At 37.0% G+C, this 25,251-nt stretch overlaps 1 protein-coding gene across 5 annotated transcripts in view; it reads left to right on the forward strand.

Moving 5' to 3' along the window:
• Positions 1-25,251, forward strand: part of NAV3 (neuron navigator 3) — a 484,909-nt gene that overhangs the window by 392,834 nt on the left and 66,824 nt on the right. The window lies entirely within an intron of this gene.

A 25,251-nucleotide genomic window follows, 5' to 3' on the forward strand; every position in this document is an offset into this window, starting at 1 on the left:
GTTTTATAGGATTTTTATTTGAAAACCTGAGGTTATCAAGAAATAATTACCTTCTAAAAAGGAAAAATAGGAAAATTTAGGCAAAGTAAATGAGAATATTTTGATTAAAAAAAATGAGAATTGTAAGTAACGTAATAATTTCAGGATGGCTTGCACTATGGAGGTTGAAAAGCTATAGATAAAAATAGATTTTCAGAGGACAGTGTTAAATCTTTACACATTTACTATTCATCTTTTAGGCAAACAGAAGTGCTCCTGAGTGAACTTTAAACAACTGAATCTTCCCCAGTTAGTTTTCTTCTATTTTACCTTTGATTGTTTTTCCAAAATATTGTTTGCAAAAGCATGCCATAATATAGAAATTACGCTGAACATGTTGTCAGGTCTTTCTGAATGGCACATGATCAAGAGCTGGATGCTTAAGCTGTAGATTTAGCAAATTACTTTCTCCTTTCAGCTGACCCTGGAGAATTTCCTCAATAAAAATTTGTGGATTAATCTACGTGTCATAGAAAGCCATATGTCTTTAAGGAAACTCCGTTAGACATGAATGTTGCTCTTCTTCCCTGTCTTTTTCTATTTCTGATTGGAAAATAAACCCCATTATGTTGAACAACTATGATTTTAGAAGATGGGGAACAGTCTCATGAGAATATTGTGGGTCTCTAATATATTTAAACAGCCTAAGTTTTGCTGTATGCATTTTACTACTCATTCCCAATGAAAAAAGATGAAACAGCTCATACACTTCCTCTCCAGTGCATACCCTACATGCAATACTGTATTTGCCATTCAAAACTTCCTCAAAAGGATTTTATTAGAACACTCTAAATATTCTTTACAGTTCACCAAAAGGATGTAGTACTTTCCTGAGCAGTTCTTCAAGAGGAGTATATGTTAAAAGGGCAGTCAGAAAGTGACCTGCTGGCTGGGCTGAACCTGGAGCAGGAAGCTTCCAGAGAGACAGCAGGGAAGGGACTTCATCATGGAGAAGATGTAAACTGTGCTACTAATTATGTATCAAAGCAGAATTATAATACATCTCCTAACACCTAAAGGTCTTCTAAAGAGACTGCTGAAGTTGTGCATAAAAGATATCAAAAGGGTACTGAGGACACTGCTGCTCTTGACCGTGTTCATACCATGACAAGCACAGTGTGTGTGCCTGTGTGGCTGCCCTTCTGCTCTGGTTTGTATGCCAGCAAAATTAGACAACACAATATTGCCATTCAACTCAACTGGGATATTATCAAATTGTTTTATAGGCTGTTGACTGAAAAAAAAAAAAAAAAACCAAATATTTCTTTTGTGTCTGGCATTAGCATGGATGCATTGATTTTTCTTGGAGAAGCATGATAAGCCTTTTGTTGCAGAGGATGTTGGCCAGGTGCGGAGAGAGCCCTAAGCATCCTTGCAACGCTGCTGGCAGCTCAGAGGGGCCTAAGAGCTCAGCAGAGGTGGTGTGGTTCCCTGAGCTCCATGCCTCAGCACTTGCCAGTTGCTATGTGTAGCCAAATAATCACTCAAGAACCCTTTGTGATGCTTTCAATTATAAAAAACATTTCATTAATTGCCAGTTATCCCCAGATTGTGGAAATGCAGACATGGCCTGGAGGCATCAGTATATTCTGTGTGCAGTTGGGAGGGAAAAGGGAATTCAACCTGCAGTAGTTGACTATGTAAAACTCAAATAAAGTACATGAGGAAAATTGTATAAAGTCAAGATAAATCACTGCTTATTGTGTCAGGAATAGAAAGACATTTATCACAATAGTACTTCAGAGTAATATCCTATAGTGGCAAAACATTTACTGATAGTTTTTCTTTCTGCTACAGGTTCAAAGTTCTTTGATACATATTTAGCTGCCAGTTTGTAATAAAGGCTGTGTCAGTTCCATCAGGACTTCGTGCAAGCCCTAAGAATCAGCCAGCTTCATATTCTAATCAGAGTAAGATCTCATGAAGCTACTATCAGAGGCTCTATAAAATGTATGGCAGCAATAGTTTTAAGAAAAAATAAGTAATTGAATGTGTGGTGTGTACCAAGTTGCAGTCTTTATAAATCAATTCACTTTAATGCTCAGGTTGCTTTAATTTTCCATTAGTTAAGGAAGGGAAAGACTTTTTTGGTTTCCCAGTATATTTTCATTTTTGTGTTGTTAAATGATTTACTTTTGGCAGAGACAAAAATAATTGGTTGGACAAGAACGTATAGAATCATGAATGCATTTCCTGAGTGTCAGTATTATGTTGATGTTTCTCTTTGAAGCTCTTCCATCTGCTATTTTTCTGTAAATTCCAAGAGAAATCTTAGAAATGTTTTTTTTTTTAAATTGTCACTGGTAAAGCAAGCATTTCTTAAGAACAAACTTTTGCCATAGTTTTAATTTTTTCTTGTAGGAGATGGATTTTTTAAAACAAGCAGCTACCTCAGTTAGTTCTGAGTCACCGCTAATTTAAAGTTAGACTCCCTTCCTTAATGGGTTTCTCTTCCTAGTGCTAGTTTTTTCCTCTGATATTTTTATAAAAGCCTTCTGGATTCCCATTTGGATAGCATTACTCCACAGTACTTCTCTGGTGTTATCTCTTGCCTGCAAGACTTGTCTGAAGCCTTATTCCTAATTGGTTTCCTCCCCATTTTTTTTTACAAGAAAGGACTTTTTTAACCTTCCAACTTTTAACTCACTCTGGTCATTTTTTTCTCCTTGCATTTTTCTTTTGAAGCAGTTTTGAATTCCATTACACCTCCTGGGGAGTCTTTTAAGTTTGACCAGCTTTCTTGTATTCCAGTAGTTGTGTTCTTTGGGTTTGGGTTTTTTCACATTTCCAGCTAGTTTCATTCTTATACTCAACATCTTTTGGTTTGGTTTGCTTGTTTGTTTGACCAAAATTTCCTCTGGTTGCACCTTTCTAGGATAGACAATAATTCAAAATAGACTCTGATTCTCCTTTTTAATAGGTACCTGATTCTATTAGTTACTCAGCAGTTAGCTATAGGCCTTTCCATAGTGATACCCTCTTTTAAATTTATTGCCACAGTGTTTTTGATGGTGAGATTGTAGCTCACTCATGGTTCCCTTTTGAAATTGCACTATTTTTTCTGTCCCTTTCTGTCTCTTCAGTAAATATGAGAACCTACTTTTGCTGTCCAGTTATATTTATGAAGATGATTGCTATTCCTTTTCCTGACTGGTTTTGTGGTCTCATATTTTTTCCAGTGTACCAATTTTCAGTAGCTCTGTCTTTTTCCATCTTGTCTTTCTATCTCTCCTCATATCTCAGTAACTTGAGTGATAAGCACTGGCTGGACTTTGGGAGAGAGGAACACTAGTCAGGAATGAGAAAAAACTGTGAAAGGCTGTTGTCCATATTCAATATGGAAAAAAGTCTATGACATACTGCTGCTGATGTGGAACATTCAAAGAGTTTTTTCAGCTTTGCAAAGTGGGTGGTAACAAACATGACAGCCAACAAGTCTGGAGTGTGAGAGGAGGACAAAGTTTCCCAAGATGTAAGAGACTTAATTAAGTGCAACAGATTTTAATTTTTTTTTCTGTCTGCAGCTATGTTTTTATTTTATCTCTCACCTGCTAGCCTGCTCTCCAACTTGAATGTTACAGCTATTAATGTAGGAAGTGGGGAAAGTATTTCATTGTAATGGGGAGCTTTGAAGTTGGGTTTTTTACCCCCTATATAGTGAAGCCATTTGTGGCCGCCTTCTATCTTTCTTTGTGACTCACCTCTGAACCTTAGTAGTCTAATGGGAGTAATTAATAGGCTAAAAGAGATGTGCTGTATTGCTGCTATGTCTTCCTCAAGATTTCTAGCTGATAAGAGGTTTTATAAATTTGTTTTGGTTTGGGCTTGGGGTTATTTTTCTGTGTGTGCACAGCCAAGCAGTAGCCCTGCTTTTTTTTGTCTTTTCTGGCTTTAAATCAAGATGACATTCATGGAAGATGAGAGAGCTTCAGGATGCTGGGGTGAGATCCTGGGTGATTGGCTGCTGTTTGGCAGGGATTTACTAAAGCAGCTTGCCTTATCTCCCTGAGTGTGATCCTGGTACATTTACTGCTAGAAACACAGATAGCCAGAGGTCCCATTACCTGCTCAGCAAAAGTTTGTTGTGTCATAGACTTTGTCGTTCAAGTTCTAAGCCTAAGAGTTATTTAATTTTTAGTATGAAACATTGATAAGTTCCAACTAAACTGTGGAAGCAATCAGCCATTTTGGATGCATATTGATACTTCCAGAATTGAAATGTAAAGTCTGCTTTGCTTTCTCAGACAAAATAGCATATGTTTTGTAGAATTTTTGGAAAAGCATGAACACTCTTTGGGTTTCAGCCAGACTCTTTGTATTATGTGCAGGTGCTTTGGGGCTTTAATAATTAGAGGATCTAATAAAAGAATCAGAGGATAAGGCAGGAAAATTACTACAACACGGGTTTTCTTTGCCCTTACAAAAACCAAGCTTTCCTGTTTCACCTAATACAAAATTGGAAACTTACAGCTGAATCTCAGCTCATACTTACAGCAAACACATAACAGAATTGATGTAATTATTAAATCATTATTAAGAATCCTCTATTTCAAGCTGCCTGGATTTGATTGCTTTAGCTTGAAAAATAAACACCAAAATCCCTAAGGAAATATTAAGCTCTAATTGAACAGGGAAGCAGGGCAAAGTTCTGATGTTCCTGGGTTACTACTATGTCACTTACTGTTTTTAAATTGTCATAGTGTAGTAAATATACATGGACTGTTTCTTTTTCCCTAGACTGGCTGAGGAAATGGGTATGCTTTTTGTAGCAGGCAAGATTTCAGAAGGCAAAATCATGACTTTTTTCTTTACCATGTCCACTCCTAAGCCACACAAGATTTGAAAAAAAGTGTTGCTTTTTGTTCTGCAGAAAACCCATCACTGTAAATCACCAATCAGCACATTGTATTTATATCAGCGTATCCAGGCCTATGTGTGTCCTGCCTGCAGGTGCTTATCCATGTGGTGTGAGCATGTACTGGTGGTACACACCCATAAGTCAGTGTCTCCCTCTGCATGTGTACAGTGAGTGATCAGGTTCTTAGTGGAGGAAGAAGTGGTGTTCACAAGCTGCACTGTCTCTTCATGCTGTCACCATCTGTGCTGGCTCTTTGCCTAAAGCTGGTTGACTTTGAATATCACCCTGAAAACTGATGGGTGTTAAAAACTGAGAGGTTGTGACCTTAAGTGGTTAGCAATGACACAGCATGCTAAGTTCTTAGCTCTTGAAGGAAGTATAAGGCTTGTCTTAGGAAGGTAACAGGTAAATAATGACACTATGAGTCAAGGAGAGAAAAAGGCAGTGAAAATGTTCTCCTGGTGATTATAGATATGTTCTACAAGTGATTACAGATAGAGTAAAATTATTCATCAAAGAATTTTGCAAAGATGCATTAGGTTCCAGAAGCTATTTTGGCTCTTAGAGTCTAATGAACTAGATAATTAAAAATTTACTTTGACAATGTCATTTGGATCTGCTAATTATTTACCATTTTTTGCTTGACAGCATACTGCTGTATATTAGACCTAATTTACATTATCTCTTACTGTATATTTCAGAAGTAGAAATGATCAAGCAGCACATGCTGATATTTTCCTTTTCTTACAATTACAAAGGAAGGAAATACTCTATTATCACTCTGCCATCTCACTCACCAGTCTTAGGAAGTATCCAGTATTTAATATTTAATATTTTTGCCTTCATGTGCAAGCATTCACTGACACTCTGAACATCCCAGTACTGGGTATTTTCCTTATTTTGAAATTAGGGAACTAGAAAAAAAAGAGCTATTTTTGTCTCAAAAATTTAAGTACTAAGTCTGCTGGTTTTGTAGACTGGCTATCAACCCTTCTGATCCTCCAGAGTTAAGTTTTCAAAAGTCATATACCCATTTTTCCTGAAAAGCATCCATACATTACCTGTGCTTTATTTCTGCACTGGAAGAATGTATTCTTCTTACTAACCGTGGTAGGTCTGCTCTTTACACCCTTACTTGTCATGTTATTGATTAGGCAAACAACTTTGGTCTGGCTTCTTCAACTGCTTCTTTGCTCAGTTTTGCATGTGGTCACTATTGATTCTTCTATGCTTACTGTTTTCATATCCTGTCGTGTCCTAAATGCTATGGAAATTATAAATATTCTGGGGCAAAGATTTTAGTTGCATGTTGCTCCAGCGTGCAGGGAACATATTCAACTAAAATATTTGAGTATTATTTCTAGGGCATACCATAATACATCTTACGGTAACCATTAGTAAAGATCATCCAAAACAACCCTTACAAAATTAGCTTTACAGTCATTATTCAAATTCAAATTCAGTCAAAAAACATCACCTAATTTCCTTAATGATTCAGTCATACTTTTCTTTCAAAGTATTGGGGATTGGTTTTTTTCAGCAGAATTCTTCCTTGAAATAGCATGCCTAAAATAGATGGAATATAACTGTTCATGAAAAGATTAATTGAGGGTATTTTGTACTGAGATAGTGGGGCTGTGAAATTAGAGATTTGGATTGGAAAGCTGCTTTGTTTCACCATGCAGTCTAATTCAGAACTGTTGCTAAATAATGACATTTAGCTGTTCTCACTTGAATATTCTATTTCCCATTGTAAAAATTTTATGTTATGCCCGGAGCATTTCATTAAATTGACTGTTCTCACTGGGCTGGATTTTTATATAGGTTTTCTCAAATGCAGTAACGAAAAATACTAAAATAAAAATTAGCAGTAAATACTAGAAGGCAAGAAATTGAAAGGAATATCTGTGAGAGAGCTATCAGAAAAGAAGTCAGAGCATAAAAGACAAAGAAGCAAAGCAAAATAATATTAGACAGGAGTCAATAATATAAAGGTCACAATGGAATAAGTAATAGATTTCATAATCTTACTAATAGTGAATTAGAAAAGAGGCTCTTACCAGATAGTATGTTTGTGTCCATTTTTATAAAGTATTTACTGATTTTCTGCAAGGCAGTGGTTGATTATAAAGGTACAATTAGCACTTACTAACAACAATAGAGAGAAGTGTTCCCTGATAACTGTATAATCTGCTGTCTCTGGACAAAAAAGAATCCTAGCATTTTTAAAGTAAAAGCAAGGAAACAGTTTAAAATGATGCTCCATGAATTCTTGAAGGCAGGAAGTCTGCATTAGCTAATTTGAGAAAATAAATGCAGAACCACACAATGGGAATATGACCCACAGGGAATCAAGAAGTCATTGTTTAGTAATGCTGATGCTGTATGCAATAAACTCAAGTCTATATTATTTACATAATCCTCACGTGAAGAAGGCCATGCTGTATTTGACAAACAGACACAATGTGATGAAAGAGAAAATGCCAAGCATATTGCTGCTTTCTGTAGTGCTACTCACTTGCAATTGCTATAGATTTTTGGAAAAAGCTATTTTACAAAGCTTTCAATAGCTCCATCTCACTGATAGTTGATTTCTGCTATAAAATAACAGAGACCTCCCAGACCTGCTACATGAGAACTCAGAAAGAGCTCATTATCTAATCAAGGAGAGGAATCTCCTGACTCACTTTGTAGTGTTATATAACTGTGTGCACACTGTAGGTGGTCTACCTATTAAATGCTAACCCCCAGAGCAGGTTGTACTAAACATTTTGCTAGACAAAATGGTAAACCAAAATGAGACTTAGCAATTCCAAAACTCTTTTTGGTACATAAACCATGAAGAAACAGGAGAATTATGGTTCATCGCAGTGATTGTTGTCACTGGCGACATTTTTAATATCCATTGCACTGTTAATATATCACTAAGTTAATGGAAATACTAATATAATAATGAAAAAATATTCTCTATAGTAGCAGAAGAAATGTTAAGGAAATTCTCATCCATCAAATATTTGAATATCAAATTAAAGTAGAGCAATTCACAGTAGACTGGTTAGAAAACAGTGAGAATGAAGTTAGGTAAAATAATTCAATCTAGATAAAAATAAGACAATTTTTCCAGAATGCTGTTTTCAGATTCCATTTTTTTGCAGGCAATTTCTTGAAAGTAACTGCAGCCACTTCTTTAAAATCTTTTCTTTTAATCGATGTTTTTTACAGCAATTGAGATTAGGTTATTCATTGTAGTGACAACAATGTCGATGAACTCATTTGGCTTTAATGATTTGATTCCGACAGCAGCTACTAATTCTGCTTACTGTGATACCTAAGGTTTTTGTACAAAGGTTAAAGATGGAAGAGGCTCCTGGGATGGCTGACAGGGTGGATTAGTGCTGCCGAGCCCTGCCGGAAAAGGTCACCACTGCAGTACACAAAGGAGGGTTGTCACTGGGGGAGGTGAAGTCACAACTGGCCTACAAAGAGAGCTTTGGGTTTGGGTAACATAGGCATTGGCAGGGATAAGTAGGATTTGGTTGTTGTCTCCTGCTTATCTTTGCCTTTGCCTATCAACACAGCTTCAAGTCTTCACTGCCAGGCAGCCATCATGTCAATGGGACTGTCAGCGGTTCTCCTTCCTTCTCTCTCCTCCCAATATTATTTGTTTGTGTTATTTCCAAATAGAGTATCTCGAGCCAGCACAGCACTGCCGGGTGAGCAAGGGGAAATATTCTTCTACTGGCAGAGGTTTTTAAGCTATGGAAAATTCCTCTTGGGTTGTAATTTATTTTTTAAGTTGCACACAGTATTCTGCTCTTATCTGTGTCTCACTGAGAATTCATGTTCAATCCTAATAACTTCTGTGTCCCACTTACAGTAAGGGAGTAACCGAAGATCTCATTACTTAGGACTTCACATGATTAGTCGTTGGGGTGTAGGTTCTCGACACATTCATAGAACTGTGTAGCATGTCATGGCCTTAGGAGACAATTTCTCAGTTGCACGAGGTAATATTTGCTATGAAATATGGCTTGCTAGGAAAACGATGGCTCAGCAATTCACCCTGAAATGTCACACCATTTCAAAGGCTTATCTTTCACAGTGCTGCATGTTGTGACCTTACTAGGCTGTACATTGAAGCCTACATACACAGTGAGAATATTATACATAAGTGGCAGTCCATGAGAAAGTGGCAGTTTGCAAAATGATGCCTGAATTATAAGAAATAAGAAGTGATTGCCAGCTTTCAATTTGCATTTAATGGTACCAAGCTGCAGTGGCATGAAGACTGCTATCTGAATTTGGTGAATTGATGGTCTGGTCCCACTTAAGAGGACTAATTTTTTTCAATACTGGATTTCTCCATCTGGGAGGCGGGGATTTTTTTTCTTACACCAGCTCCGTGCTATGCTCTCTCATCAGTCATTCAGGGTGATCAGACTAGGGGGTTTTTTACTGGCCCTGTATACTCCAGTTATACTGCAGTATGCTGCAATGTAAAAGTTAATTTTCTTACTGTTAGGGGAGCAATTGCAAATCACAAAAGATGTTCCTTCCCAATCCCAAAAAGTAAACTTCGGTGTGGAGGGTAACCTGTTAAAAGACATGTGTCACAAACTTCCACTGATTTTGATGACATTGCAAAGAGAAGACGTAATCTTGAAAATGCAATTTAGTGTTTCTACTTGTTGGTTGTCACCCAGTCTCTCTGCAAAAAGCACCTGGGACACATTACAAAAGGCAGAGGAAACCAAATGGCTAGTTTGTAAGCCAGTGAATTTAGGTTTGGAACATGAATATTCATCAGATCTTATTCCTTAAAATAATCAACACAACCTTTCTTTGGTAAGAGCTGTCAAGTTTGACGTACCATGCATTCAGAACCTGACTCAGAAATTATTAACTTTCAAATGGAAATATCTTTTCAAGCAGCATTAAACAGGGCGTTTTAGCAGTTTCTCATTAAATTTTCTTCAGTATTTGTAAAGTTCATTGATTTCAGAGAAGTAAAAAGCATCAGTGTATAAAAGATGACTTAGTACTCAGGAGTAAACCAACTCCTCCCCCTTCAAACTTTAAAAACAAAATGAGTCTAAGAAATTAATTCAGATAATTTAAAGTGGCAAAATAACGTGTCTCATATCTCAGAGTAATAGATAGAAACAAAGAAGTAATAGGAGACCTTTCTGCTCTCCCTGTTCAGATGTATTATTTGCTATAATTTTAGGCAGATTGCCTCTCAAAAGACTGAAGGGAGTGCAGTAGCTGGGGAAATCAGGCCATTTTACAGTGTCCTTAACTGCTTAAGTGTCACAGTTTTAGACATCTATGGTTGAGAATTTTGATCTCTACCTAAATCCTAGGTGTCATAAAGAAAAATGATGTTACATAATATCAAGAAACTTTTATTTTGAATCACTCACAAGTAAGTGCTGAAAATGCCCCAAGTTACGGTTTAATAACAAAGGCAATCTCTGTTCTCTAAGGAAAGTTTTAGGAAAATGCTAATCCTAGGGGAAGGATATTCAGGGATCATTTATACCTTAGAACATAAAGGGGCTTTTATTTTCACTCTAATGTTAAAAATGTATATTTGTATTATCCTTATTAATTTCTAATTCCTTAAAAAGCCTAGCTAGGATCAGGAATTTAATTGTGCTCTGCTTTATAAAATACATTTCATTGTTTTCAGTTACTGTTTTTAAAAATTTGTCAAGTTGTTTTATATCTGTTTGTTTCATTTCTTCCCCAAGAGACTTCTGCTTTTGTGAGTATTTCAAGTTAAGGGATTTTAAAAGAAATTTCTTTTCGCAATCAAACTGTAAATAAAATAGTGAAAATTTCCTTCAGGCAAATTCTGGTAAAAGGTTTTATACCATAAAAAGCAAGCAAAAAAGGCCAAAAAAAGTTAGAAAAACCTAACCTGAAGAATTTGATAAGACAAAAGCCAAATAAACAGAGAATCAAGTATCAGTGGGTGTCAGAATTTGTTTTTATTAACAAAGAAATATCTTGACTTCTAGTGACAGACTATTTTGATAGTGGAAAAGAAGACCGATATAACAAGATGGACTCACGTGTGCACAATCTACAGGAGAGCCCTTAATAGCTTGTTTATTTTCCAAGGATGCACACTCCAGCATTCCCAAGTGTAAGCCATCACATTTGACAGATTTGAGAATGACCAGAGGCCTGAACCAGCAGCTTGCCATGTTCAACTCTTGCCAAATGCTTTTAATAGCAGTGTAACAGCAAAACAAAAAGTGGGGTTGAGTGCCTTGTCAATCTTGGGAGACTCCTAGGCTTTGCTGTGTTGCAGACAGACTATGCCTCACTCATACCCATATTTTAATAAGAGGAGGAAGGAATAAATTTAAATTTTTCAAAGAAAACCTTGAATAAGTGAATGAAAATCCAGTGGAGTCTTCCTGTTTGTCATAAGAAGTAATCCTGTGATGTTTTCTGTAATCTTCTGTAACAACCAGGTTTTCTTTTCTTTGTGTGGGAGCACCTGCCAAGAGCTGGTCAAGCCATGTACAAGTCTGTTTGCAGATGACTGGAACTGGCTTCCAATTTGAACCTTTATTTGGGACTCTTGTTTTTACTCGTCACCAGCCTTAATTACAGCAAAATTTTGGCTTGATGCCTAGATTTCTGTACAATGAATCTGAGGCCAAAAGCTCGTGTGTGCTTAAGCCAGTACATGTATCAGGTGCCTGGGCAGGGAAGGAGAAAGGAGGGAAGGCCACATGCAGAGCTTCACTGCTGATCGTAGAGTGGCTTTTGAACAGTGTGTATATATTGTCTCCAACATCCAGTTTTCATATGATTATTAAAAGTGGATCTTTAAGCCATTTAACTTTCACACTTAAAACAGTCATCTGTATTTAAGTGTCTCACGATCAGAACATTAGAATGGTATTACTTGAATATGACATGAAATTCACATGAATGTCTCTTAGATGCAATGGCAATGTTAGAGATGCCCCTTGAAAAGCAGAGATTTGAATGAAGGATAAGGGAGCAAGCATCTTTATTGAGGCAGCGAGTTAGCAAAAAGTGAAGCAAGGTCAGAAGTCCTCTGACTGTTCTCTCTGGTGTTCTCCTTTGGAAAAAGCCACAAAAGGCAGCAAGGCAACTGAAGGATTGCCTCTGTGATACTGCTGCTCCTTTGCCTTTGCGGCATCTGAAGCAATATATTCAAGAAAAGGGAGTGGTGTTTTTTGCAGGATTTTTTTCTGTGCTACTGCAAAAGAAAATGGTAGTCATCATTCATTTTTCTAGCAATTTAAGTGAAATAAATGTTGCTTCTCTCATAGTTGGTCATATCTGTAACATTTTAGCACAATAATCTTAATTGTTACCCAGTATAAGATAGGTACCCCTTTACTCAAATTTTAGTTCTTCAAAACCATTTTAAGAAATGTTGTGGTTTGTATTTATGCCAGTAATTTTGTATCTTTCCTGTAAATTGAAATTTTGGGGAAATTTCATATGGAAATGGAGACTTTTTATAAAGAAGAAAGCTAGATGTTAGAAGCATTGATTATTTGTAGAAGAGCTATGGTATCAGTAGTAGTACATATTGTGTGTCCTGGGGATTTTAAGAGGTAAGTTTACAGTAGAGTTTTCAGCTTGCCATAAACCGTTCTCACTACTGCAATACCCTCTGCCCTTTAATTTCTGCTGCTTCTTATAATTTTATGTGGTCTCTCAGAGAGTAAAAATTATCTGAATTTTAGGTTAAATGGGAGAGAACAGGGCAATTTCAGGTGAAAAGTAAGTAAATAAAGTACTTGACTAATGTAAAGACAGCATGCTTTCTCTGCTGGTTTGCATGGGAGGATTTTTGCTGCAGGCCCTGTGCTGCTGTCTGTAGTGCCCTTTGTCTGGCTGTATGTGTTTAGGGTAGAAACGAAGCAGCAATTCAATTCTCCAAACTCTACTCTCTGCTAATGTCTAGAGCTCTGACCTTTGTAGGTCAGACATTCACCCTTTTTTCATGCAGGATTTGAGCTTGGTGTCCCTCTGGGCTGCAATCCATCATATTTCCACAATCTCTTGCTGTCTGGTCTTTTGTTGCCTTTGTTGCATCTTAATTCTTTCTGCAACATTGCAGATGAGAATTTTAATTCTCAGTTCTCCTAGCAGGCGGTAAAGAGGATTCTAGTCCTTTCTGTTCTCTTTTCAGCAGAACTACAGGCTTCATGCCTATCCTTTATGGTATTTTTTTTTTTTCAGGTAGAAAAACTGAACTGAAAGAACAGTGGGCATGCATTCTTCTTCTTTTCTCCATGATTTTAGATCCACTTCCCCACCTTCACAGCTCGCCTGGGGTTGGGGTTTTTTGGGTGGTAACAATAAATACTGAACTTACACTTTATATTACTAAAGTTAATGAAAAATTCACACAGTTGCAAGGATAACTTGTACTTAAAATGCATCTCGCTTGCAAGCCCAATGGAATCATCATCATTTTGGAGAGACATTTAAACTGGCTCTGAGATGAGATGTCCCATGCAGTGAAGTGAGCTGCCTGGAGAGATTCTGCCCCTGGTGCCCAGCAGGGTGCAGTGGGACTGACAGAGCACATATGCCTTAACAGAGAGTAAAGGCCCACCAAGTGCCTAAATCTCCTCCCCTACAGTCTCTGTCTGCTGCTACCATTCCTCAAGCACTTGTGTGTGGCTGTGCTGGGCTGGGGAGGACCAACCAGAGGTTTTGTCACTGTCATTCACCACTTCTTTGGTCCTATCACAAAACTCTTTTTCTGCCCCTTGATGCTGACCTCAGTGCACTTCCCATTCTTCCAGATTCCATGAGAAACAGCCAGAACTGAATTCCTCACATTTTTGATAGATTTTGATATGTTAGGGGGGTAAATCCACTTGGTCAATTATTTATGTGTCTACAGGGAGATCAGGCATCATTTTTCTCCTGCTGAAAATGCTTACAGGCAGAAATGTGTCCCCTTTGGAAAACCTGCCATTCACACCACACTGACAAGCTGTGTCAAAAGTGTCTTGAATCCACAAGCACCATTTTTCTCTTTCAGTCAATCTAACAATAATAGTAATTTCAGTACTTTCATCCCTTGGAAAGGTAGAACTCACAGTGAGATACATTAGTGCTGCCACCTTTTTAGCCGACAGGGGTTCTTTTAATGTACTGTTTCTCGGAAATTTGAGCTTAAAATAGCCAAGGGAATTATTCTGTTATCAGAAGAAAGAAAGACTGCAACTTTCTAAAGGGTTTGGGTTCTTCATTTTTTGAAGAAAATTGTTTACAAAACAGAAGGTAACAGTGCCTCCAAGAAATATCTGTCATTGTACTAGGAAGAATACCAAAATGTTTAGTATGGATAAAAATTGGCTATTGTTTTTGTTGTGTATCTTTAGAGATTTGATCAAACTATGTAATTTATTTTTAAAGGAATTTCTCACATTTTAACTCTGGTTTTGCATTCAATTTTGAGTGATTTTTTTTTAGTTTGTTACAAGAGAAATTCAAATATGTTTCATTTAGGAAAAAGGAAATGATCTTTTAAAAATTTGGTTTGCATTTCATGTTACCTTTTATTATTTTATTATATATACATATTTTCATATGACTGGTATAAGTTATAATATTTCATTGAAGATCCTTCAATTTAGTAAAAAGTAGTTTTGTTCAATGTTAAATCCTTTCCACAATGATTTGACATTTCAAACAAAGTAAATTGAACCATCTGAAGGCTAAGATACAAAAAGAACATTTGTGCTGTCCTTTTACACATTTTCTCAGTGCAAGAAAGTTATTTAATATATTTAATATGACAAAAGTATAGATTGACTGAAATTTAAAAATTATTTCTTAAGGTATTGAATTTTTTGAGAAAATCTTTCTGTTTTTTAAATTTTGCAAGATGTTTCATTTTCTATTTAAAAAAATAGTGTATTGTCAACTATATTTTATTTGATAATTTCCACCTAGCTTTATATCCACACAGCTTCATGATAGCTTGCCCTTTCATAGTCCAGAAACCTGAGCATTTTGTCTGGCCTATAACTTACTCCTAAATCCCTGCCTCCTCCAGACTCTTAAGAATTGGATAAGGATTAGGTTGAAACCTCAAGTAACAGTTCTGTAAGCAAGCTCCTACCCTCGTTGGCAAGATGATAAACACATGGCACAGGGAGTTTTTAAGAGATTATGAGACCAATGAGGATTGGGTACCACTGGCATAAGGAATAGGAAATGTGTTTGAAAACTTCTGGTGATAGAGTCAATGGCAGCTGTGGTCTCTGAGCAGGATTAAATTACTATTACTGCCAATGATTGCTTCTAAAGGCCATGTGAAAAGCAGTCATGTAACATAAGGTGCAAGTGAATAGTGTTTAGATTTGCTGCAAAAGCCTGGCACAAGTCAGGATTAAAGATAACATTAAACCCTTCAAACAGAATAATCTTAAACTAATTAGTGCCAATAATGGAAATTCCAAGAGAGCCCTTTAATGCAGGGCAAGAAAATCTTCAACATTTGAGATATTGAAAGAAATATAAAATATCAAATAAATGATTGGATGATTAAAACTGTGTAAGTAAGTTAGGTTCTGAAATTTGTGTTTTCTAAACTCAGAACCCTGGCCTTCATGGGTGAAAAGGCTACAGGGTATTAAAAATCAGAAAATCTCCAAATCTCAAACCTGAATAAGAATGTTCTGTGAACCTATTTATTAAAAAGAGAATAAAGATACACTTGAACTGCATTATGCTTTTGGTTTTGCTAATTCATAAACAGTCTTATTTTATGTATAGAATCATGAATGTCTGATATATTTAATTCATATTGCACATTTCCTCTCAGAAATACTTCTGCCTTGCCTCTGTCTTCATATGGCTGTGTATTTGCTTGAGAGTTAAGAAATGTAATTTTTTGAGCTTTATGTTTTCTGCAAAGTTTTATTAAAATCAGCCAGTAGTTTTGCCCAGGCAGCAGTGATGAGCAAGACCCTGAAGGCCAGATGCACAGGGAGAATGACCATTGAAGCCTTTATTCCTTACTGATGCTAAAAATCAGGTCCTGCAGATGCAGGATAAAGTCCCTTCCTACTTTCTGCTAAAGCTGGGTCATTACTCAGCAAAATTTGGGAAAGAAGCAGGAGGTGTGAAAGACAATCCTGGCAAACCAACCCAAGAAAAGAAGGACCCTTGTGTTCTGCTTAACCCGTCCTTTGCCAGACAAGTTGTTGTCGCGATGCTGACTGCAAGAAAGTAATCCTGTTAGGCTTCAGGAAATAGGCTTGCCTTGTTATCTGAAAATATTTGGGTGGATCAAGCTCTCAAAGAGATTCACGGGGGAAGGTTTTTATTAAGAAGCTCTTTAGCCTTGAACTAGCACCTTTTCCCATATACACAACTTATTGCTAAATTCAACAAACCAGCACCTCCTCTTGAGACCTGAAGGGGAAAAATACTTAGCACGAGGCTGCGCATGAGGAAGTCTATGGCCTCCCAGATTAAACTCATTTTACACTTTCAGAGGGACTGTTTTTCCAACAGTGCTCATGCATTCAGGGATGCGTCCCACAGCCGGAATGCTCCTCCCACTCCTTGGATGGCAGTGCAAGGCTGCCAACTCCGGGACCATGTTATGCCATGTTTTGGTAAGGAGGTTATCAGGAAGTGCTTCAACGAGGTGTCAGGGATAGGAGTTGTCCAACTCCTATGTTGTTACTGTCAGTCTACAATTGTAAAGGATGATTTAAAAAGACCCAGTGAAATTGCAAATTAAGAATCTCTGTCTGCCACATCTTTCCATTCTAAGCAAATGACAGTATGGGGTAACAAATATTCCTCACAAGTCAAAACCACTCCAAACCTTGCTGTACTGCTGCAGCAAAGCTGTATAAAACTGCTGGATTTAAGACTTGCTAGATCATGGAGATTTGTAGGATGAGTATCATGACCAGAATGAACAGAGATTTACTTACCATTCTGCTAACATACTTATGTACACTGGTTTTTTCAGATTGAGTTTAATCAGGTGCAGACAGGAAAAAAATAAATCTCTCCTTCTGCTCATAAGCAAAAATAAGACAGGTAGTTCTAGCAACAAAGATGCTTAAACATGAGAGACTGTACACAGCAGAGGAGGTTACCAGTAAATCAGGACTTTGACATTGGGCAAATAATTACTGGGAATAGTTCTCCTCTGAACAATTATCAGGAGGATCTGTTTAGTTTCTTAATATACTGTAGAGACAAGGTTGAGTAAAGAGGTTTGATATTTCAACACCTCCCTCCCATCTGAAGCAGTTGACTGGCAGTTTGCAAAGGTGAATGGAAAATTCTGCTTATCTCAGGTTAAGGGGCTGGTTTCAGTATGATTTTTCTTTGATTATAAATGCAGAAACCATGAGATACTTCTTTATGTTTGAGGCATCTCATTTATCTTTTCAATTTTGGGGGTGGGAAATGGCCATATACAAAGTGAAGAATGAAATCTTTACTTTGTAAAGTGATGAGGTAACAAGAACTAGTAGGGCTTTAAATTGTTTTTTATCTTCTAAAGAACAGCATAGGCACTTTGTATTTTGTTTATTTATGTCCATTCAACTGATGTTAATTAACTTGTCTGAATCTGCATTTGAAAAATTTAAACATCTCTTGCATCCAGTGTGTAGAAAACTTAACAAACGGCAGCAGGAAAATAATTCCGTCAAAAGATTTTCTCCCTTGGCTTGTTATGGTATTGTCAACAGCTCTTGATGGAATTACTTCCTTACATCTTGCTTCAGCCCATATATTACTATTTTCCAAAGATTGTTCAAAATATAATTAAAAATGGATGCTGTTTATCTGCCTCATGTAAAAACCCCCCAACCCTGTACATTCCAGAAATAAAGTATCTTCCTGGTTAGCTATTTATTGTTTTATTCAAGTAACGCTTGCCTAAATTTCATTTTGCAAAATTTCTTCTTCTGATTGTTGATACATTCTGTTATGAATTTAGAGCTAAGTAATGACTTTCTGCTGTCCCTATCATGTCAGATTAAGTGTTGTATTCAGAAATAAGTGGAAACCAGAAGGAATTCTGGCAAGGACTTATTCAGATCCTGTGGTGTGGGTATACAGGTTTTGCAAGGTATGTATAATTATCTCAAGGAATGTAAATCTTCCATCAATTCTTTTTTTTTCCCCTGCTGGCTCTAAAACCAAATTATTTCTTAAGGCACTTATTAAATGCTTGGAAGAATATGGAAATTAACTGACCTTGCAAAAATGCATTTTTCTCTAATTGTGCTCTTGGGCTAGCTGTATTTTCTGTAGTAGGATATAATTTTCTAATTGGATCTTCTTATGCAATAAATTTATAAGATGGAATAAAGAATCCTTGCGAAGTGATACTGCATGAAAGCAGGTGCATAAATGCATTCCTATTCTTTTAAACCCTAAACAATTTTCCTTCGAATACGCTGAGTGCATCCATTTTGAAACGTATATGGCGTGATTTTCTCCCTGTGACCTCAAAGTAATTTAGGATTAAGGCTTCAGTAGTAGCCTTGTTGCAGTATGACAGGTAACGCATTGCACTTGCTGAGGAAAAAGTGGTGAAGTATGAGTCCAGCTGGCTATGTTTTCATTTAGCTACAAGCATAGCATAGCTATAGGGAAATTTATGGCTCCTACAAGTTTCTTGTTTGATTCAGGGCCTGGGCTTTGGCTCGCGCAGTCTGTGGAATGAAGGAAAGTATTGATTTTACAAACTCTGTGCCCTCTTGAATCTGTCTGTGAAGGGTCAGCGTAGCTGTTTCATGAATAATGAGCAGCTGAGATCACAGTAGAAGATTTAAAAGGGATTAATTCATGTTGAATTGAACTTTGAAGGAGAAATTTTGCCAGCTGATATATTGGCATGTTAGTGAGGAGTTGCTTTAAGTAAAACTGTCCAATTATTTTCTTATCTTTTCCTCTTAATGAGCTAAGAGATCATTTCTGTTCTCAAAAGTCAATTATGGAAGTAGCTATAAAATCTTTATATTCAGCTGAATCCTGCCTTACTCTCCTGGAACATGACCTGAAATATGGGTGTCAGAAAAGAGAGTTCATGGCAGCAGCCCAGAATGCATGTTAATATTCACTTCACTGGTGCACTGTAGAGAAGCAATGACCACCCCCATGGAGTGTGTTGTGGAGGCTGATTTTTGCATTTTGTTCCGTTTTACGGATTTTATGTGTATAGAAGTAGCTTAAACACTATTTTCCACTTGCTTAACTTGTGTGGGTAAAGTAAAGGTGTACTAAGTTCAAACTTTCTGCTGTTGGCATATAGTTTAAGTCCTCTTCTTTGTTGTTACCTCTCCAGTCTTTCCTGCTTACCCTTTGAATGTACCTGCCTTTGTCAGTTGACTACTTAGGGGATTGAATGCCAACCTTTTATTTCCTAACTCATATTTAATGTAGATGCCTTGCACATCAGTGGCACAAATTGTCTTACACCCCAGGTAGCTGTCCACCTCACAGGCACCTAAATCTAGGTATTTTGTATTTTCAGAACACTGTAATTTAAATAACTATCCATTGTAACTGGATGTCCCAGTCCTATCCACTGCAGTAGACTACTGTACTAGCATCTTATTTGGCAAATATGGAAGTATGCTATACTAATCAAAGAAATTCCTGGTGTTTCTCATACCTCTACTTTTTCTATGAAAAATTGTGAAATGACATCCAGAGGCTCTAAGAAAGGGACAGGGAGACCTGCATCATCTATGCATTCATTGACATAAAACAACAAGCTGGATGCAGGCAGAGAAAGGGATAACACCTTACTGCTCACCATTGACCTGCTCTCAGTATGGATTTGTAGCTCCCCAAACATTCAGAAGTCAAGTTTCTGTTTAGCTCTGAATGCTACTCTTGTGTCATGATCTCAGTTGTCTTATTTGTCCTCTAAGACCATTCCCCCCAGCAGGAGAAAGACACTTGGGTGCTACCCTGCATGTACCTGCCATGGCAATGAAGGATTTAGAAGTGTTTAAAAGGGCTTCACAATTTGAAAGCTCAAAGTTGCTATAAAAAGCAAGTAAAGGTTGTTTTGCTAAATGTGTTCAGATTCCTTGAATCACAAATCCATACAAAAGTCCCCAGGGATATGTGAGTTCCATTGGCATTAGCAAGAATGTGACTAAGGATTTCTCGTTCCTGATCAAGTACGTGTGCCTGTTGCTGTGGTCTGAAGCTCTTCGTGTGCAGTACAAAGCATGTGACAAAAGTAGTGCTATTTTCTTCAGTTACAAACTGAAAAAGTCCCCAGAGAGAGCAGTTTTTCTGATTAAATGAATACTTTAAGATGAAAGATTCTGGTTTTGTTTTCTAGAGCTGTATTTTTGAAAGCTGTAGCTCCCGCTTCTGCTTGCAAAAAGGGGTAATGAACAAAAGAAACAATGCCAGAAACTTGTCAAACTGTGCCATGGGCTGGATACATTGAAGGAACCATAATTTTCTGGTGTGCTTGATAGCACATTGATTGGAGTCTTGCTGTGTCTGATGATCTTCTTGTGAAAAGCTTTTTTATTTGCATACTTAGGGACTTTGGCTGGAGGACCTCTCAAAAATTAATTAAGTATGCCAATGTTGGAACAAATTTCAGGCACCAACCCAGCTTATCAGTATGGTGAACTTCAATAAGATGGCAAGTTTAAGGGCTTGTAGGAGAATGCTGAAAGTAGAAACAGGAAGGGTGGATGAAACAATGATCATGTCTAAGTGCTCTGTCATGTCTTGTCTGCAACTAGACCGCTTTGATTTTCTGAAACAAGTACTTTGAAAGGAGAATATTTTAGGTATCAATGGACCAAAGGCAGATTGTTAATACCACTTCCCCATGTCACATACCATCAGGATTCATCACTCTCCTCATCCAGTGCATTCTTACTTTCAGACATCATGCAAAAGTCTAGAAAAATACGTTGCATATTTTCTGCAGGTCCTCATTACATAGGCTACAGTCTAATTGCATCTTTGGCCTAAAGCTCTACTGCTTGCCTGCCTGCTGTGTAAAATAATGTCTTATTTTGTATAAAATATTTCTCATTTGGTTCATATACTTCAGTGTTTGAATTCAACCCCCCCCCCCCCGATACTTGTGGAAAGCAAACAAAAATTTTTCATGAGCACAGTTGAGTGCAATTTATCTTTTCCATTTGAGGGAATACTTGTTGGAATGTGTTTGTAATCTTTGTTCAGCTCTACATGCTGATGTTAGCACCGTGTGTTTTAACTTCAGACACCTTGCTGTTTCCAGAACACTATGTGGTAGGGAGGTCAAAGAGAGGATTATTATGAGGAGATCTTTTCAGTACTAGCACATGCTAATGAAAGTGAGACAAAGAGTAATACTGGAGACTAACAAACTGTGTAGGTAGCAAGTCATGGATTTCTCAACTTGATGGAGTATTTGATAAGGTCAAGGAGTTGAAACTTTGTTTGAAGCATTTGAAGCAATTTGTGAAGCCCTGGGATGTGTACAATATTCACAGCCACCTTCACCAATTAGTGATGGAGTGGAAGTCTTCTCCAGCAGAAGTGTTTTTTCTTGCTTCAAAACAGGCAAGAATTGTTCAGATTTGAAAGTTGCAGGCTAGAATTAGGGGATGAGCTTTAGCTAGTACAAATAATCTCATTGGCATAACTAGTACATCAAAGGAAAATACAGATCTCAGCAGAAAGAATATTGCCGAAGTTACTGCAAAGAGTCTGGGCAAAGTCAGAGGGCATGAGGTATGTTTTTGGATGGAAGCTGTAGCACAGTGGCCATAATTTTAACCATTTGTGCATGTACTGTCTCTGTTTTACAGATGTAAAGCTGAGGTACAGCAATAGTAAGGCCAAAAAAGAGGTGCTGGGTTTTGACATGCAATTTGAGTTGATAGTAACCTAAATTTTAAGGTATCCCTGCAGCAAAATGTAGGTTCAAAGCACAGATTTCCATGCATTAAATCTTTGAAAGTCAAATGCAAAACACTAAAGTAAATTCAAATCTCTTTATTGGCATCCAGTTTATTAAAAAGTTGGTTAAAGCAGTCACCTTGCAGATTGCAGGGAGTCTGGTACACCAGGGGATTCAGTCATGCTTCATATACTCCCTTTTGTTACAGAACTTTCAACTTTGAAAGGAGACAGAAGGTGTCTTTCCATAATGCAAAATTCAGATTCATCCCTAATGCAGACCACCTACAAGCACTAAATTAATTAAGCATTTCTAGAGAAAAAATAAAATGTGACTGTGTTATCAAAAACTGTGCTGTTACATGGATTCACAATGAGAGCAGTGACTACTGGACTGTTTGCTTGTTTTCTATTTGGTGATTTGAACCCAGACAAAGCAGAATGAGCTGAGTGGCTGAAAATAAAAATCTGTAAGCAGTGATTTTGAAGACAATAATGAATTATCCAGATTTAAGAAGATTTCTCTTAGAAATAGCAAAATTCATATCCTTAATAAGAAGATTATGGCTTACTGAATATAAAGGTTCTTCTCCAGATCCTCTTGGGATCCAGGGGTTTCTCAAAGTAAAAGTTGCCAGAACTTGTCAACAAGGCACTTTTCTCTTAGCCTCAGTCTCCCAGGCAGCTGAACACCATTCACTGACATTTCCTCTTAAAGAAATCAGCCTGAGTCTGACACCAAGAAAAAATAAAAGAAGCAAACTTTGTCAACATTATAAGTAGCTAAAATGTGGTTTTTAACAGCAAAGTGGTGTCAGGCATTAATGAGCAGCAGTACTAACATGACTTATCATAGACTCTGTAGAATGTGTGAAAAAGAGAAAAGTAAATGAAAAGTAAAAATGAAAGATGAATCATAGCCAATATATTAAAATATAAGTGAATATTGTTTTAATGAAGTGTAGGAGGAACAAGAACTAAAACTAGAGTTTGCTGCAGACTCCCACTAACTGGTTTTCAATCTCAAAGGGATGCACAATAATTTTATCAGATATTTCTGTCATGAGTTTACTAGTTTGAAGGATACATTATTATAAATCATCAATAATTTTTTTTCAAATTATAAACAAGGCATTTTCATTATCAAAAACATATTTACTTGTCTGATAGCATCTCTAATATCTAGATTTTGGGAAAGAGGTCTGTAAAAGTAGAAACAATAAATACTGAAATATAAAAATTTGGCTGCATGAGCAAGTTAAAACAACTTTGGATAATACATTAAAATAAGTAAAACAAGCAATCTTCCTTGCCAAAAGGGTGGCTGATATAGTCTGTTCTGTTGGAGTTTTCAGGTTTTACCATGTCTTTTCAAAAGGCTGGTATGAAACATTGTGACAAGTTGGAATTAATTTCTCTTAACAGTCCTTAGAATATGCAAAGAATGCGGGTTTCGATAGTCCTGGTTTTTACAGGCATACTGAATATTGTGAGAAATTTTGGTGTATGAAACCCCCAAATTTATAAAATATCTTGAGCACCTATCATAAGAGAAAAAAAAAAAAAACCAGACAAATACAGTGATGACTCTGAAAGTTGAGTAGTGGAGGTGTCAGAATAATCTTCTATACAACTTAAAAGGTGGCCATGAGTGTTCCCCAAACCCACTAATAATCCACTGGTGAGTAAGGTGTGATAAGTGTGAAACACCATAGAGAAGCCATAATAGAAAGGAAGCATGGTCATAGTAATTTTTGCCTGAAAACTTCGGCTGTAGAGAACATAGTTATATCTTGTGAATCAGCTGAACTATTTCAGAATTTAAAAAATGTGAATTTTCTTACATAGAAGAAGGAGCACATAATGACATATGAAAAATTAAAATAGAATAGAATAACAAAGAGACATGGGGAAAGCAGGATGAAATTTGGTCCTCAAGGTCTTAGGTAGACTCAGAAAACTGATGGTCAAATATTATTTGACATGAATGTTATGCATTAAAAGCTCATGTTTCTTCTGGAAGTATCTAATACGTATCATTTTGGATTTGGTTTGTGATCTTTATTTTCTTTTTCAAAAAGCAGCTTTTAATGAGGTAAAACTGTCTTTTCTACAACCTAATCACATTTAATATTATTTATGGTTTTATCCATCCTTAAGGTTCTCAGCCTTAACACTGTTCTAAAGGTATATTCCCATGTGTTACACAGCATGTTAATGATGGCTTTTTAGCATCAGTGAAATTATGCATCACATTAGACAGTGAAAAAAATGAGAAAGTCTAAATGACTAGTGCTTCAGAGATGGTTCTTAGATCAATGTCGACAGCCTATAATGTATGGTATTATAATTTCATTATAAAATCACTCGTATGTTTATTACCTGGAAATGTAGCAGAAGACATATTTATTTGTAGTCATTGTAATCAGCAGTGGAAAGTGCAGCACTGTAATAAACTCTTGCCCTCTGCAATATGTTTATCTTGTCACTGAGCTGGTTTACAAATGTGATTTTCTACCTTTTGCAAAAGGAAGGTAATGCTTGCTGCAGTTGCTATGATACAGGACTGGTGCACTGAACTTTCTGGTGCATCAGCACACATTTATTCCATGCACTTCCCTGTCACTGCTGCTGTCTCCCAAAACGCCAAATGTAAAATAAGGATTCACTGATATTTTCCTTGTTCGCTCTGAATGACTAGTAGCAATGGTACTGAGCTTCAATTTGACTGTGGGATTGAATTTCATCTCTTTTTCTAAAAAGTGGCTCATGAGGCTACAGCAAAACAAGGATAAAAAAGTGTTTTGCACTTTATCAGCACATTTAAGCACCTAGTTTTGTCTTTCCAAAAGTTATATATCTAGAAGATGCTTTCTCAACCCTCTCGTCTCCAGGAGAGGAAAAGACAAAAAGAGGGACCTTCAGTGGACAGTTTATCCTATAAGCCTGAGACACTTCAAGCCAGGAGGAATTACCTCCTGGAGGGGGCTGCTTTTAATACTGGTTAGAGAGGACATCTAGATAATTTAAATGAGATACCTAACTTTTACATACCTAAAACTGTAGGAGATGAATCCCATTGAAAATGATAAGGTGATTTTTTTTTTCAAACTTTTGGCCTGCGAATAATCTAAAACAAGATTAACAGGTGGAGCTGTAGCAAAACTGGGAGCATAATGCTGTATGTGGCAATAAGATAGAAGTCAAAATGTAATGCCAGAGAGAAGCAGTTCTGGACAAAAGTCTGAGAAACACAGATCAACCTCCGTTCCGTGCAAAAGCAAGGCTTTTGTGAGATTTGGTAATGACATGTCTCTAAGAGCAGCCTTTCTCTCCTCATTTGCATCCTTTGCCTCAATCTCCCAAAGCAGAACAGTCGACAGACTGTGTTTCTTCAGAGATGTATAACATGTTCTCTGTCA

The sequence above is a fragment of the Aphelocoma coerulescens genome, chromosome 1A (genome assembly GCF_041296385.1).
Source record: "Aphelocoma coerulescens isolate FSJ_1873_10779 chromosome 1A, UR_Acoe_1.0, whole genome shotgun sequence".
In the NCBI taxonomy this organism is placed as follows: domain Eukaryota; kingdom Metazoa; phylum Chordata; class Aves; order Passeriformes; family Corvidae; genus Aphelocoma; species Aphelocoma coerulescens.